The sequence below is a fragment of the Xyrauchen texanus genome, chromosome 18 (genome assembly GCF_025860055.1).
Source record: "Xyrauchen texanus isolate HMW12.3.18 chromosome 18, RBS_HiC_50CHRs, whole genome shotgun sequence".
Classification (NCBI taxonomy): domain Eukaryota; kingdom Metazoa; phylum Chordata; class Actinopteri; order Cypriniformes; family Catostomidae; genus Xyrauchen; species Xyrauchen texanus.
The window spans coordinates 41397915-41414019 of NC_068293.1; the positions used below are offsets into that span (position 1 = coordinate 41397915).

The 16105-nt window shown below is 38.9% G+C and overlaps 1 protein-coding gene and 1 pseudogene across 3 annotated transcripts in view; one reads left to right on the plus strand and one right to left on the minus strand.

Moving 5' to 3' along the window:
• The window catches only part of LOC127658842 (xin actin-binding repeat-containing protein 2-like), a 163241-nt pseudogene extending 161778 nt beyond the window's left edge, over positions 1-1463 (minus strand).
• Positions 1-16105, plus strand: part of LOC127658528 (cysteine/serine-rich nuclear protein 3-like) — a 68327-nt gene that overhangs the window by 18012 nt on the left and 34210 nt on the right. The gene's annotated exons all lie outside the window — the stretch shown is intronic.

Genomic DNA, 16105 nt, shown 5'->3' on the forward strand with positions numbered 1-16105 from the left:
GAGAGGTCACCAGAGAATGGCCAGTCTGGTTCAAACTGACAAAGTCTACGGTAACTCAGATAACCGCTCTGTATAATTGTGGTGAGAAGAATATCATCTCAGAATGCTATTCTGAGATGTGGGTTGGTGCTGGTGGCACAAGGTGAACCTACACAATATTAGGCGAGTCGTTTTAATGTTGTGGCTGATCGGTGTGTAGTTCTCTCACAAAGGAATGGGGGGGTGGGGGAGATTGGGGGGGGGACTGAGTAGAGAAACCCAGTTGGAAATATTGCAAGCCACTCCAAATTTCTCCAAGTTATGTTTGGAGTATTTTTGGTTTTGACCTGCTGGGACCTTTGTTGAAGATTTACCTCTTTGTGTTTTTCCCCAGCCAATTTGCCGAAATACATTTACAGTTGTGGACTTTAAAAGTGTGTCCTGATTCCTCCTGCTTTGGGGACACAAACAGCCAGAACAGTTTTGGTTTTGTTCTTTTGTTGTTGGAGAAATTGGGAATGCAAAAATATTAAACAGGTTTACCATGCTATAGTTTACCTTTGCATTCCAAAACCAGAAATGAGCTGAACATTGAGCTGAATTTTGAAGCTAATTGTCTTTAGCTTCGGTTGAAATTACCTACGGTATATATTTCTGCAGATCGTGATTACAAAATTAGTTCAATTGTCATATACCCGGAGAGGAACTACACTATCATAATCCCGAAGAGAGCACCACCAATCAGACAATCAGAAAGGTTTCTGTTGGAATGACAGAAATAGCTCACTCATTTACTGCCCTCTTCCATAAAGCATTACAAATTACATTTTAATTGTTCAGCTGTTAACCACATTAAAAACCATAGCAATCAAAAAGGACAGCATTTCTGGCATAATATTGATCACCACTAAATGTTATTTTGACATGTCCCTTTTCTTAAAAGAAAAATGGAAATGATTCACATATATATAGCACCTTTTTAACCTTAGCGGTATTCAAAGTGATATACACTGTGTCTCATTCACCCATTCACACATCAATGATGGCAGAGATGCCATGTAAGGTGCTACCCTGCCATTGGGAGCAACTTGTGGTTCAGTGTCTTGCCCAAGGACACTTCGGCATGTGGAGTCATGTGGGCCGGGAATCGAACCACCAACCCTGCGATTAGTGGCCAACCTGCTCTACCACCTGAGCCACAGCCGCCCCATAAAAAAAAAGAAGCAAAAATCTGGGTAAGAGTAAGGCACTTACAATGGAAGTGATTGGGGCAAATCTGTACATTTTAAAATACTCACTGTTTTCAAAGTATAGCCACAAGACGTAGACATTATGTGTTTGAATAATATTTTAGTGTGATAAAATCACCTACCAGATGTGGCTAAAGCACAGGGCTGTTAATCAGAAGGTCGCTGGTTCGAACTCCATGGGCACCACCATTGTGTCCTTGAGTAAGGCACTTAACTCCAGGTTGCTCCGGGGGGATTGTCCCTGTAATAAGTGCACTGTAAGTCGCTTTGGATAACAGCGTCTGCCAAATGCATAAATGTAAATGTATATTTAAATGCCAACATATTGAAGATTAGCAGTCAGGCAGTCGATTCATTACATGGCGAACTTTTTCCACACTAAAGCAGTTTATTTAGCGCACTGATGCTCCTCCTGCATTGACTTAAAAGTGAAATCTAGGTAATGACAGGGGCGTCCCACAATAATAAAAACAAGTAATTACACCACCCCCCCACCAATGTTCAAGCCAAATCTACTCCCTTGGGTATTGATATCTATGAAATGGTCACTGTTGCATCACACCGACACCCCTGAACTTTTAAAGTCAAATGTGGCATTTCTTTCTAATTTCGCTCAGGTTTTATATTTTCTTTTAAAGGAAGACCCAACAAAATGTCATTTAGATGTTTACATGCATCATGAATGAGACAGTTTCTTTTGTACGATAAACATAAACAAGCGTAGCTTCTTAGATCCTAATAGACATCACACCCAAGTGCCTTACATATGGAAATACCATAAGATCTCGCTGAAAAAGTAAATGAATAATGAGTGTCTGTGTGAGCCTGTGTGTTTTTGTGTGTTTGAGGCTTGCACCCCCGACATCCCCAGCCTCCCAGCGCTTGTATTAAAGATGAAAGCCTTGCTCGCTTTTTGCGAGGTGCTCTCCTCCACTGTCTGTTAGAGAACTCGGCTTCCTCAAAAAAATTTCGTCAGCAGAGGGGAAATACAGACATAAATAAAATATAGTTTTATGAATAATTCAGGTATGAATTGTGATTGACATGAGGGTGAAAGTACCTGATTATGCCCGGCGGTATGTGAACGGATTGAGTTCTTGAGCAAGATCCGGCAGTGCTGCAAAGTTTAAACTCCCTCTGTGCATTTATGTAATATCAAATTCCAGTCCGAACGTTCAGACGTTGAACTCGTTCAATTTTGACTGTCTAGACTAGTGGTTCTCAACCTTTTTTAGTGGGGTTTACTACAAATAAAAAAATTAAAACTAGGAAACAGAAATTGTTAGTAAATTTAACAGACCATATTTTTCAAGTAAAGGCACATCGTTCTTGGTGGCTTTAATTAGAAAATGTAATTTGCAATGCTCTGTCCAAGTAAATTTTACAGGCTCTTTGTTTGGATATTTTACTCAAGCAATGTAGCACTGAATCAAGCCAACCTTTTAAAAGTGTACTAGCAATTAATTTATTTTTTCTCAGTTGGTAGAGCAGGTCAGCCACTAATCGCAGGATTGGTGGTTCAAATCCCGGCACACACGACTCCACATGCTGAAGTGTCCTTGGGCAAGACACTGAACCCCAAGTTGCTCCCAATGACAGGCTAGCATGTATGAATGTGTGTATAATGAATAAGTCACAGTGTAAAGCGCTTTGAATACCATTAAGGTTAAAAGGCGCTATATAAGTGCAGACCATTTACCGTTCGACTTCAGTCTAGACCTAGGAACCATCAATAATCTCTGATCAGATGACCAAATACATCTAACAGATGTATTTGCACTCCGAGATAATTCAGTGCCAGTCCATTCAAGTTTTTAAAATCATAAAGTAGGATTTTAAAATCAGTTATGTATCAGACTGGCAACCAGTGTAAAGAGAATAAGACAGAGGTAATGTGTTCAAGTCAAAAGTCTACAGCTGCATTTTGAACAGTTTGTAAATGATTAATGTGTGATTGGTTTATCCCTATATAAAGTGAATTGCAGTAGTCGAGTCGAGATGAAACAAAAGCATAAATCACTCTCTCAAACTCTACAAATGATAAAAAAAACTCTTAACCTTAGCTAGGAGAATTAATTGAAAAAAGCTAGATTTGACTACTGATAAAAGCGTCTGCCAAATGCATAAATGTAAATGCATTTATCTGTTTGTCAAATTTCAGTGCAGAATCGAATATGACACCCACATTATTGTGAGAACAAAACAGGGGCCAGAATGGAGCCTAGAGGAACCCTACAGATCAGAGTAGATTTGGACGATGAAAAACCACCAATACAAACTGAAAAGGTTCTGTCATCCAAATAGGATTTAAACAAGTTGAGCGCGTTACCTTTAATGCCCACACATTGATCAAGGTGTGAAATAAGATTACTGTAGTCTACAGTATCAAAAGCAGCACCTAAAAGTATCATGGAGTCCCCAGAATTGATAGATAACAAAATATCATTTAAAACTTTTAATAGGTTAGACTCAGTACTGTGACCCAGACTTGAGTGTTTCAAAGGTTCTGTTTAACTCAAAAAAAAAAAAAAAGCTTTGTAGTTGAACAAAATTGGAAATTGGTCTAAAATTAGATAAGACCGGCGAGTCAAGATTTGACTTTTTCATCAGTGGTTTAACAGTTGCATGTTTAAGGTATTTTGGAACAATCCCTGTATGAAGACCAGGGACGGATTGCCGACCAGGCCAATGGGGCCAGTGCCCAGGGGCCCTAGACTGCCCGGTGGGGCCCTGGGCTTTAAGGTGGCGTGATCTAGTTTGGTGATGCCCCCACTCGAAAACCCCTTTGGGCATGAACAACGAACAAGCCCCCTTAAAAGACATTGAGAAATCATCACTAGATGTAGAACTGAACATGCGAGTCCAGACTACTACAATTTAATTGATAATAATCAGTTTTAAAGGAGTAATACATTTAAAACCAACATTTCTCTCACTTTGTTCACCACGTTTGTCATTGTTTTCGTTATTTAATTTATTTGGTATGCCTGATGACAGCAGCATGATTTGTGCGTGCTTTTTATTTGCTATTAAGGCTTCAAGGTGTCTTGCAACATAAAAGCAGGTCTCATCTTAATGAGTGCATTCAAGCACAGATCCTGGATCAGATTCTATAAGCTCGTCAGTCTCTGTTCACAGCTTGAGCTCGCACAGAATGACTGATAGAAGAACAGTGTGTGCGTGTGTTTTCTGTTGTTCTGGGGAGGATCAATGCGAGCTGCAGCAGTCTGCTCCGTGTGCAGGTTACTGAACAGCAGCCAGATATGTCTTGCTTCTTGTGTGTGTGTGTGTGTGTGTGTGTGTGTGTGTGTGTGTGTGTGTGTGTGTGTGTGTGTGTGTGTGTTGATGTCTACTGCCTCAGGCACCTTCAAGTTAACAAATGTACAGAGTTCGAATAAAGCCTCATTTCCATAAAGCACCAAGTGTAGTAGAGCGTCTATTTAAATGAACTCCTTTGTTTCTAATTGTGTTCTGCTTTCTTACATGTTCTCCAAAAACTCCCTCAAGCATTTAAGAAAGCATTATGAATCTGGTTTTATTTGCAGTTTATTTAATAAACTATCTTTTAATGAGAGCTGCTCTGCCAAAAATGATTTTCACAAGGCTGTATTAAAGATTAACCACTAATTGCAATACGTTTATTGGAATTCCAACTTTCGTAGGTCTCTGAAAACTGATTCTTCAGTGAAATTTTGTCCACAGAATTAATGGTATAATATTTAGTCCCATAAATGGAGACAAAGTCTATAATTAGCAAAAGAGTGTGACGTATGTCTGTGATCACACAGGAAGTCGGCATGTTGTTTCCGAGGGTTCCGGTACCCTAGGATAGGCAAATTTATGCAGACTCACCGACAAGCGCCATTGCATCGGCTCCAGTATGTCTGCAACTTCCCTTTTTCAGTGAACGAAAGCACGATGCGTCAGCAGTGTTGGAGAACCATTTTTGGATCCCGCATTGAAACCAGGACATAATCGCGTTCGCATAATCAGTGAAGAGCGCAATTCAGATGTTGCATTTCCCCTCTTACATTAAATTTTTACTCCACTGATAGTTAGGTTTAGGTTTGGGGGTATAGTTTATAAAATATGCATTCCTCTTCACTGTATTACAGCCTGTACAGCTGTAAAAAAACAAAAATAACCTCGCTTTGGCACCACTCCAACATTGGACATTGGACGTTTCATGTGGAAAATGGAGCTCACATGTGCCCATGTGCCAAACCGCACTTAACGTTTTGACCACTGGGGGCAGTGTTTCACATTTCGGTAAGCACAGACCGATTAAAGCTAAAGAAATGTCAACTACTGTTTCTGATTTCACTCTGAGATCAGTCTGCTCAAACAGCCTTTGTGTTAGCAGAAGACTGTTCACCCTACTTCAGGAAACCCTGCAGTGCCATCTGGAGAGCCGAAATGTTTGCGTAATGCCGTATGACAGTAAACACACTGACACTCAGAGATGAGAAGGTCTGTATTGAGCTTCATGTAGCCTGGCGCAAAAGAATATCACTCACTTGCTTTTTCACTCCTTTGATCTGTTTCATATATTCATATATATATGACTAGTCTGTCTCTTCCTCTTATTATGGCTCTGACTTGACTCACAATGTGATATTCTGATAAATACATAGCACTGTTTTTTGTTTTCATCATCTGGGATGGACTTTTATCACTGTGCTCCTCACAAGCATCATGGAATTGCCTTCTCCATGAAGAATACATGCAGTGCTGCCTTAAATGTTGGCCAAAAGAAGGTATCTTATGGGCCGTTTAGACAGAACACATTTTTGCATTGAAAAGCTAGACGAAGCCCATGAATGGGACAGAACACTGGTGTCTTGAGTCGTTTTAAGGTTGTTGTGGCGCAACAGTCAAAGATATCCGTCTTGCACATGTTTACATAGAAAAACTCTTTTAAAAGCAGCGCAGACTGATGCCAAAATGTCAGTTTTCAGTGTGAATGTCCCCTTAAAAGGTTGCATAATCATGTTCCCTTTGGGAACAGTCTCCACGTCAATAGGGCACCTAAGATGCCTTAAATTACTTGCTACGTAGGCAGCTCATTAGGTTTTGAGCAGAGCCTTTGTGTTCTGTCTGTCTCTCTTGCTCTTTCTCCCTCCCCCCTCTGTAATTCTCTCTGTCTCGACTCTTTCTCTCGCTCTCTGGCTCCAGTGAGACTGTGTGTTCACTGTACTCTGCGGTTGCCCTGGCTTTCCCTCTCAGCAGGCTGCAGCAAGAGAAACAGTGAATGAGGATGACAGGGAGGGAGTCTCAACTGTGCAATGGTGTGACCCCTTCTTCACTGTAATAAAAAGACCTCTCGACTCATTCTGCTGAGTTACAAGTGCTATCTCCCATAAGACATTTTTGCATTCATTAAAATGTGTTGCGCGATTAAGGCTACGTCTACATTAATCCGGATACCTTTCAAAACGCTCTCCATTCACACTAACTTTTTCAAGTGTTTTACAAAAGTTTCTCGTCCACACTGTAACGTATGAAAATGCTTACATCATGTCACTGCGCATGCGGAAAATCCCCGCTGCTTGTACGGTCTGAAACTCAATTGTCCTCGTGTTCTGTCGCCGGACACCGATTCCGAGTAAACTTCCCTTCGCCATTGAAGGAACGCAATGTGAAGGTTGTACAAAGTGACATTTAATTTTTAACAACGCTATCAAAGTGAGTAACAGGCACAACAGCGGCGCTATAACAAAGGTCGCCATCTTGATTGGTTTGTTTGGATAGATCACATGACTAAAAATGCGTCATTGTTTTCCAAAGCATCCGTTTTCACAGTCCACACTACAACAGCGTTTTCAAATTCATCCACTTTAGAGTGTGTTTTCAAAAAGCTCAGTTTTCATGGACAAAAACGCCATCTCAGTGTGGACGGAAGGCCAAAACAGAGAGAAAAAGATGCGTTCTGAAAGAAAACATTTTAGTGTGGACTAGGCCTAATAGCGGGTTGCGCGAGCAGCCTCAAAGACACTGGTTTTGGTCCAGTGGAAATCAGGAAGGAATTACGTTCATTTTAACTCTATTTTTAACCTATGTGAATTTTCAAAATCTTGCATGGCCGATAGGTTATTAATCTTAAAGGAGGTGAAAGACATACTATAACCCACCTTATTGGTTTCCACAATGTGAACGGAGAAGTTTGCCATATTTCCACAATGAATATTTGCTTGTGATAGCTCATAGGTAGGCTACCTACCGCAGTCATGTCTTATTATAAGCCAGTTTGACAAAATCCATATTATTTTTTACATGTTAGCATATGCTCGTGATGGAGTGGTATTGGAGCAATGGAAATGCTGATGTCCTGACTTTATTAAAAAAAAAACTCCTCCGGGGCAGTCAAATCTCTATTCAGCAACACTCCTATAACATGAGTCAAGTTCACTGATCGGGATGATTGGGACCATTGTCGCCTACCATGTGTATTGTACAGTCTGACATAATGTCGCACAGTGTGCCATGGCGATATCAATGCGTTCATATCGTACAGTCTGACATGCAACAATCCTAAAGGACTGTTAAACTCTGCTTAAGACGTATTCAAGTGGGCATTTTATATCATTTGTTTTGGTTGTGTAATTTGGGGTGAGAATATCTTTTGTGTGTCCATGTGTTTTCCCTGTCTTACACGCTCGAACACTCTAATGACTACCAGGTGAGGCCATTAACAAGAGGTGCCTGGATTGGTCAGGCCGTGAGCTGTGGGGGTTAAAAGTTGCTGGGAAACACCATTCTCTGACTCCACTCTCCTGTCTCGTGACTTGCTGTATAGCTACCAACAATAATAGGTATTGTTGTACTGCTTAAAGTTGTTAGCTACTATTGGGAGCCTTTTTGGGAGGGTTAGAGTTAGGGTTAGGTTTATTTTAACTACTTTTTCTCCTGTGTATGGCCAGTGAGGGAGGCAAGCCTTTGTTGTTTATTTAATTATTCTCCTGGATTTCTTTATTCATAAAGGACTCCTTTACCTTTGTTATGGTTTACCCCAACCTAGACTGGGGATTTTAATCATAACACTCTAAGACTACATTTTTACTCCACTGACAGTTAGGTTTAGGGTTGGGATTTGTTTTAAGGGATATTATTAATATAATAAGCATTCCTGTTGGCTGTATTACATGCAAACAATTCTCTTTTGGTGCCACTCTGTGGATATTTCACCTGGAAACTGGAGCTCACGCATGCCCATACCAGAGATCTTTTATACTGAGATGAATTTTGTGATGAAAGTGATGAGCTGTTTCTTCTTAAAAGTAGTTTATTCAGCACACTTTAGCATCTTCTCCATAGACATCCTTTAAAAAGAAAAAGGCCTCTGGTCTCCACTCATAAAATGTCTACGGCACGGCAACGTTATGTCTTTTGTTGCTAACCTTGTAGGCTCCCCTTGGGTACAAAGGGCTCTGCCCATTTGTTCAAAAGCACTTCCAACTTCGGCCACTGGGGGCAGCGGGTAGAATTTTGGTAAGCACAGACCGATTTCAGCTGAAAAACAAAGACAACTTACTGTTATTCTTCAGCCTAGGTTTAAGGTCTCTCAGAGCCTTCAAGCCACACCCAGCAAACTTGGCACAGACCTTCAGACTGTTCTCATTTGGGTTGCTGTGTATTCTCTAACTTATCAGAATTAGGCCTATGGTTTTCGTACAAAGGGCGATTTAAAAATATATATTTTTTAAATCCCATAGACTTATATTGACGGAATGTTAAAACGTATGTATGAATTAAGCATTTAGTCAGAATTTGGATGCAAGCTCAATTAAATAATACAAATGTAAGTTTTAGCTACAACAGTGATTTGTAAGAGTTTAGACATGAACTTTATTACCAACTGCTGGTGGAATCTCCAAACTGCAAATGTTGGGACTTATTTTAAACTTTGCGCTAAAAACAGACGTCCTTCTCAAACGTCTTAGCGCAATGATCTAGTTCTCAGGAAATCAGCAAATTGCTCTTCGTGCTGCTTCATTAACATAATACACCCACAGTTTGCGCACATACACCCACAGATAGTGCAAACACTCCCACCCATGCCCACTTGCACTCGCGCTGGTCTAAAGTGCACTTAGAATTTGCACTCTCATTAACAATATACAAGACGTTGCACGTGGTCATTGCGCTGCATAGTGCGGTCACAAAAATAGAGCCCCCTATCCAGAAACAGAACTGTTTATCGCAACGAAATGACCTTCAAATCAAATAGTAAGAAATTTATGAATAATATTCATATGCATATTTTAATGTTCATGTCATTATAAAAGTCATTAACAGCAGAGGTTAAATTGGGCCGGAGCGCACCGGAGCGCAGCTCCGCCTCCTCAGGTCCACAACACACCCTGACGGAGCTCAGCTCCGTCTCCTTCAGAGGCGGCGGCAGCCGATTTTTAATGTTTTGAGTGTAGCCCCAAATGTATTTTGAAAAGTTGACTGACAAATATGAAAACAAAAAGCCTATGTAAACCCCCGAATTCATAAGTTGCCTTATTTCATTGTGCTTTGGCTTTGCACATACTGCATACAGCCTGTAAAAATAGACATAGGCATAATCTAGCCTATAGAATAAGTTCCTTTGCTGTCGGTAGCCTATGGGCGACTCTGTTTCTTCCTCTCTGTTGAATATGCAGCAGGTAGGGGAGGAGCTGACATCAACTTACTTTACTTAGTGGCGAGTTAACAGCAGTTAGCAGGAAAGACAGCAAAAATGAAGCAAATGAGGCTTCTAAAATTTCCGAAAGAAGTCAGTGGGTAAGAATTCACATTTGTTTTTGTCCTTAAAGTCTAAAAATCATCATCTAACTGGCTTTCACCCACAGTAGGCTAAACCTCAAGAGGTCCACTACCGCCTATTATTATGTGTTATAGCCTCTGGCCTCGTGGTTAGTTCAATCTCCTCTCACTCTGGAGACCGCGGTTCGAGTCCTATTCGTAGCATAATTTTCTTGTTTATCAGGTGTTGTTTTCGCTAAGGATCACCAATAAGCATTAACATAAAATGTATGTGTGACTTGTTTTGTGATATTAGTTTGTAGTAAATATACACTTTGAGGGTAGCAAAGATGAGCCAGAATCAGGCATGGAAACTGGCAATTAATCAGTCACTTTACTTTAGAGAAAGTTAAAAGTGAAACATTGTTTATCTCAATGATCCTAATGAAAGGATTTTGACAGATGAATTATTCTCATAGAGATGATGAGAATTATATACAGTTCGATGCCATAGTGTGTCAATGAACTTAGACTAAAGTCATTCATGTATTGCTTTAACTTAGGATCTTATACATCATTTTGACTCTTTATGTCAAAAAATATTAATTATTTATATATAAAAAAATTTTTTGCTTCACTTTACTCACTATAATATAACTCTTTTGTGATGACTTTATGTTAATGTACATGAAAATTCAAGAATCATGACAGATCTTAGGGCAATCCCACTGATCTGCTCTTCCCAATACATTTTCTTCAATGGTATTGGTCCACAATTTGACATCTGTAGCACTTGATGAATTAGTTGTTTGAAGCTGATTGTGCTGTATCTGTTCTTTTGCATCACAGATGATTCAGGGAGGAGAGAGGATGTTGAGGATAGTACTAGAGTGGAAGATTTAGGAACTGTAGAAACAGGCCCAGCCAGAGCAAAACTCAAAGAATACCCTCTCACCAGCTCTGGACTACAGAGAAGTGGTTGCTAGTGTGAAAATAAAATGGTCTGGGCTAAGCCCCGGATGTCCTTCAATGCTGGAAACGCCTCTGTGTCGTCCTGCCATAGATTAAACATAACCTGTATTTAATGTATCCTGGGTCGCATTTCCTTTTATGTTGCATAGATTTGTTCATTGTTTTCCGGTACAAGGACATGCATCATGTGACATTATTTTTGTTGTTGATGTCAAAATCTACAGAAACTGTACTTAATATGGGCCCATTATTATCTCATTTATTACATAATATTACATATTTATACACATATTACACAGAAGGAAAGGCTCCTCATTACCATGGTTAGGTCAGTGTGCTATAGTCTTAAATAATAATAATAAATTAATGTATTTATGAAAAATAAATACTAGCTGAAACACATCTTGAAACTTTAAACGGCCACTGTTATGTCTAATAATAATTCTAATAATTCTACCTTTAGATTATTTCATATGAAACTGAAACATTTTACTTTTACTCGTGTAAAATCCTGAAACAAATTTGTAAAGGTGATGGTGTGTAATTATTAATATTTGTAACTATTTTGGTAAAGGGGCCACATCGGGCTTTAAGTAGTGCATGGGGGCCACATTGTAATGCTTTTGAGATACAATGTTCTGCATTGATTTGGTTTGTTGTAACTTTTAAGGCCAGAAATAGTTGTGTACTCAATTTTCTGAAGTGTATCTGTGACTAATGGGACTATTCTGCAATTGCCTAAAGTATTATATTGCTCTCAAAGATAGATACTTTTCTATCAGGCATTACAAAACTCAATAAAGGCGGAGATTATACATTTATTTTGCCATCTCTACTTCCCTGTTCATTTATTATTCAGTTTTAATAATAATAATAAAAAAAATGTATAGAACGACTAATGTTTGTCGTAAAGCGGACGAGTTTACACTTTTTTTTTTTTTGTTTCTAAAACTTGTCCTGATGCGTTTCTCCTCGATGGTTTTCAACACTCAACAGAATAACACAGGCAGCATGAATATGATAAATAATTACTGCAAGAGTTACATTAACATACAGGTGCTTGAAGGGACTTCAACGTTTCTAAATTGCACAAATAAAAAATAATAATAAAATAAGTGAATTGTAAAGTATTTGTCTTTGTTTGAAGCCCCATTGGTGTAAAAACACATTAAGTCATTTTACGGCGGGATTTTAAATGATGACCATTCACCGTAAATTAGGGCTCCCCCTCCCTACAAAAGCCAATTTAACCACTGATTAACAGTAACTTCGTCTTTTTACTTTGTTCAATTGGGTCAATACATTATTAATCCTGGCAGCTAATAATTCACAGCATAATACAATTTTCGGCCTGCAGACACCATGGTTGTCCTTCTTACAACTTGAACCTGTATTTTAAATGGCCTGGGTTGTATTTTTGTTTTGTTCTAAAGCACATAACTGTAATCTGGTAATCAGAAGGTCGCTGGTTCGATCCCCACAGCCACCACCATTGTGTCCTTGAGTAAGGCACTTAACTCCAGGTTGTTCCGGGGGGATTGTCCCTGTAATAATTGCACTGTAAGTCGCTTTGGATAAAAGCGTCTGCCAAATGCATAAATGTAAATGTAATGTAATGTCTTTTCCTGCTGTCCGTGACCCGCAAGTTAAAAATCACAGATGTAGAGAAATAATAAAAGTGCCCTGCTTCAAAGAGAAATCTTCAGATACATTCGTAACTCTGAGGGAAAGGTTATATTTCTTATGGTCATTTTGTGAAGATGCTGGTTGCTCTGAACACCCTCCACTTGCATCTCAGTATCAGTCTATTTGGTTTGTTCTGTAGAGTTCAATCAGAGTCAAGGAATTACATAATTTTGAATGCTCTTGCTAACTTTAATCACTGGAGCGGAGTCATAGCTTCAGGCTCTCGATGAGTAGATGTTTAAGAATGACAGATGGTTTTTGGGGGGGATTTGTTTTCTTGGATGTTTATCAGCAATGCTGCCACCAGAATATAGTGTGTGCTAAAATCCATCCAGTTATTACAAAGCACTTTTCTACTCCTCAGGCAGCAGAAATAATGATTTTTTATAGATTTTATTGGATGTAGACTTACATTTTTGAATGCCCTGACTCATCCAATCATTTGATTTGGAACCGGACTGCTCATTTGCATATAGCCTAATTTTGTCAGAAAATGTTTATTCTATGGGTGCCTTTTGTATTTTGCAAAAGTGATTTTTGAAGTAAGTTTCAATAAGATTTGCAAAATTCTACCAGACAAAGAATGTCTGTAAGTGCTGTTAAATTGTATCGCGCCATCTAAACTAAATTATTAAAAATCAGTATGTTGGCATATTCTTATCTTGTGATGGTGTGAAACATTTCAAACCAAAATGGCTGCTCCTTCTGCTGTTATTAAGGTTATATGACCTTTTATCGTCAATGTAGCATTCAAAAGTAAAGAATTGAAATACTGTAAATAATAGTAAAAAATAAACACTTTTTAAAACTTTGATTATATATGTTTGAATCTTGTCAAGCATGAAAAAACTAATTATGAATGTTGTCAATGAGTCAGACTTGCTTACCTTTACAGTTGGCTCCTCTTGACAACTCAAATGATGTCACTTCCTCTTCATTATGTCATTTAAAATGACAGTACACTTTTATTTTGAGGTAAATATGTGGTCAAAATAAAAATCAAATATTGTGTTTGAAATAATATATTTTTTAACATGAGATATATATCTAGATATATATATCTCATAGATATATATGTGTATATATATGTATATGTGTATATATATGTATATGTGTGTATATATAGATATGTGTATGTGTGTATATATATGTATATGTATATATGTGTGTATATGTGTATATATATGTATATGTGTATATATATGTATATGTGTGTATATATATATATGTGTATGTGTGTGTATATATATGTATATGTATATATGTGTGTATGTGTGTGTATGTATATATATGTGTATGTGTGTATATGTATATATATATGTACAGGTGAAACTTCGAAAAATTAGAATATAGTGCAAAAGTTCATTAATTTCAGTAATTCAACTTAAAAGGTGAAACTAATATATTATATAGACTCATTACAAGCAAAGTAAGATATTTCAAGCCTTTATTTGATATAATTTTGATGATTATGGCTTACAGCTTATGAAAACCCCAAATTCAGAATCTCAGAAAATTAGAATATTGTGAAAAGGTTCAGTATTGTAGGCTCAAAGTGTCACACTCTAATCAGCTAAACACCTGCAAAGGGTTCCTGAGCCTTTAAATGGTCTCTCAGTCTGGTTCAGTTGAATTCACAATCATGGGGAAGACTGCTGACCTGACAGTTGTGCAGAAAACCATCATTGACACCCTCCACAAGGAGGAAAGCCTCAAAAGGTAATTGCAAAAGAAGTTGGATGTTCTCAAAGTGCTGTATCAAAGCACATTAATAGAAAGTTAAGTGGAAGGGAAAAGTGTGGAAGAAAAAGGTGCACAAGCAGCAGGGATGACCGTAGCCTGGAGAGGATTGTCAGGAAAAGGCCATTCAAATGTGTGGGGAGCTTCACAAGGAGTGGACTGAGGCTGGAGTTACTGCATCAAGAGCCACCACACACAGGCGGGTCCTGGACATGGGCTTCAAATGTCAAGCGTCTTACCTGGGCTAAAGAAAAAAAGAACTGGTCTGTTGCTCAGTGGTCCAAAGTCCTCTTTTCTGATGAGAGCAAATTTTGCATCTCATTTGGAAACCAAGGTCCCAGAGTCTGGAGGAAGAATGGAGAGGCACACAATCCAAGATGCTTGAAGTCCAGTGTGAAGTTTCCACAGTCTGTGTTGGTTTGGGGAGCCATGTCATCGGCTGGTGTTGGTCCACTGTGCTTTATTAAGTCCAGAGTCAGCGCAGCCGTCTACCGGGACATTTTAGAGCACTTCATGCTTCCTTCAGCAGACAAGCTTTATGGAGATGCTGACTTCATTTTCCAGCAGGACTTGGCACCTGCCCACACTGCCAAAAGTACCAAAACCTGGTTCAATGACCATGGTATTACTGTGCTTGATTGGCCAGCAAACTCGCCTGACCTGAACCCCATAGAGAATCTATGGGGCATTATAAGAGAAAGATGAGAGACATGAGACCAAACAATGCAGAAGAGCTGAAGGCGCTATTGAAGCATCTTGGTCTTCCATAACACCTCAGCAGTGCCACAGGCTGATAGCATCCATGCCACGCCGCATTGAGGCAGTAATTAATGCAAAGGGGCCCAAACCAAGTACTGAGTACATATGCATGATTATACTTTTCAGAGGGCCGACATTTCTGTATTTAAAATCCTTTTTTTATTGATTTCATGTAATATTCTAATTTTCTGAGATTCTGAATTTGGGGTTTTCATAAGCTGTAAGCCATAATCATCAAAATTATATCAAATAAAGGCTTGAAATATCTTACTTTGCTTGTAATGAGTCTATATAATATATTAGTTTCACCTTTTAAGTTGAATTACTGAAATTAATGAACCTTTGCACGATATTCTAATTTTTCGAGTTTCACCTGTATATGTGTATATACAGTGAGGAAAATAAGTATTTGAACACCCTGCTATTTTGCAAGTTCTCCCACTTGGAAATCATGGAGGGGTCTGAAATTGTCATCATAGGTGCATGTCCACTGTGAGAGACATAATCTAAAAAAAAATCCAGAAATCACAATGTATGATTTTTTAACTATTTATTTGTATGATACAGCTGCAAATAAGTATTTGAACACCTGAGAAAATCAATGTTAATATTTGGTACAGTAGCCTTTGTTTGCAATTACAGAGGTCAAACGTTTCCTGTAGTTTTTCACCAGGTTTGCACACACTGCAGGAGGGATTTTGGCCCACTCCTCCACACAGATCTTCTCTAGATCAGTCAGGTTTCTGGGCTGTCAGCTGAGAAACACGGAGTTTGAGCTCCCTCCAAAGATTCTCTATTGGGTTTAGGTCTGGAGACTGGCTAGGCCATGCCAGAACCTTGATATGCTTCTTACAGAGCCACTCCTTGGTTATCCTGGCTGTGTGCTTCGGGTCATTGTCATGTTGGAAGACCCAGCCTCGACCCATCTTCAATGCTCTAACTGAGGGAAGGAGGTTGTTCCCCAAAATCTCGCATAATACATGGCCCCG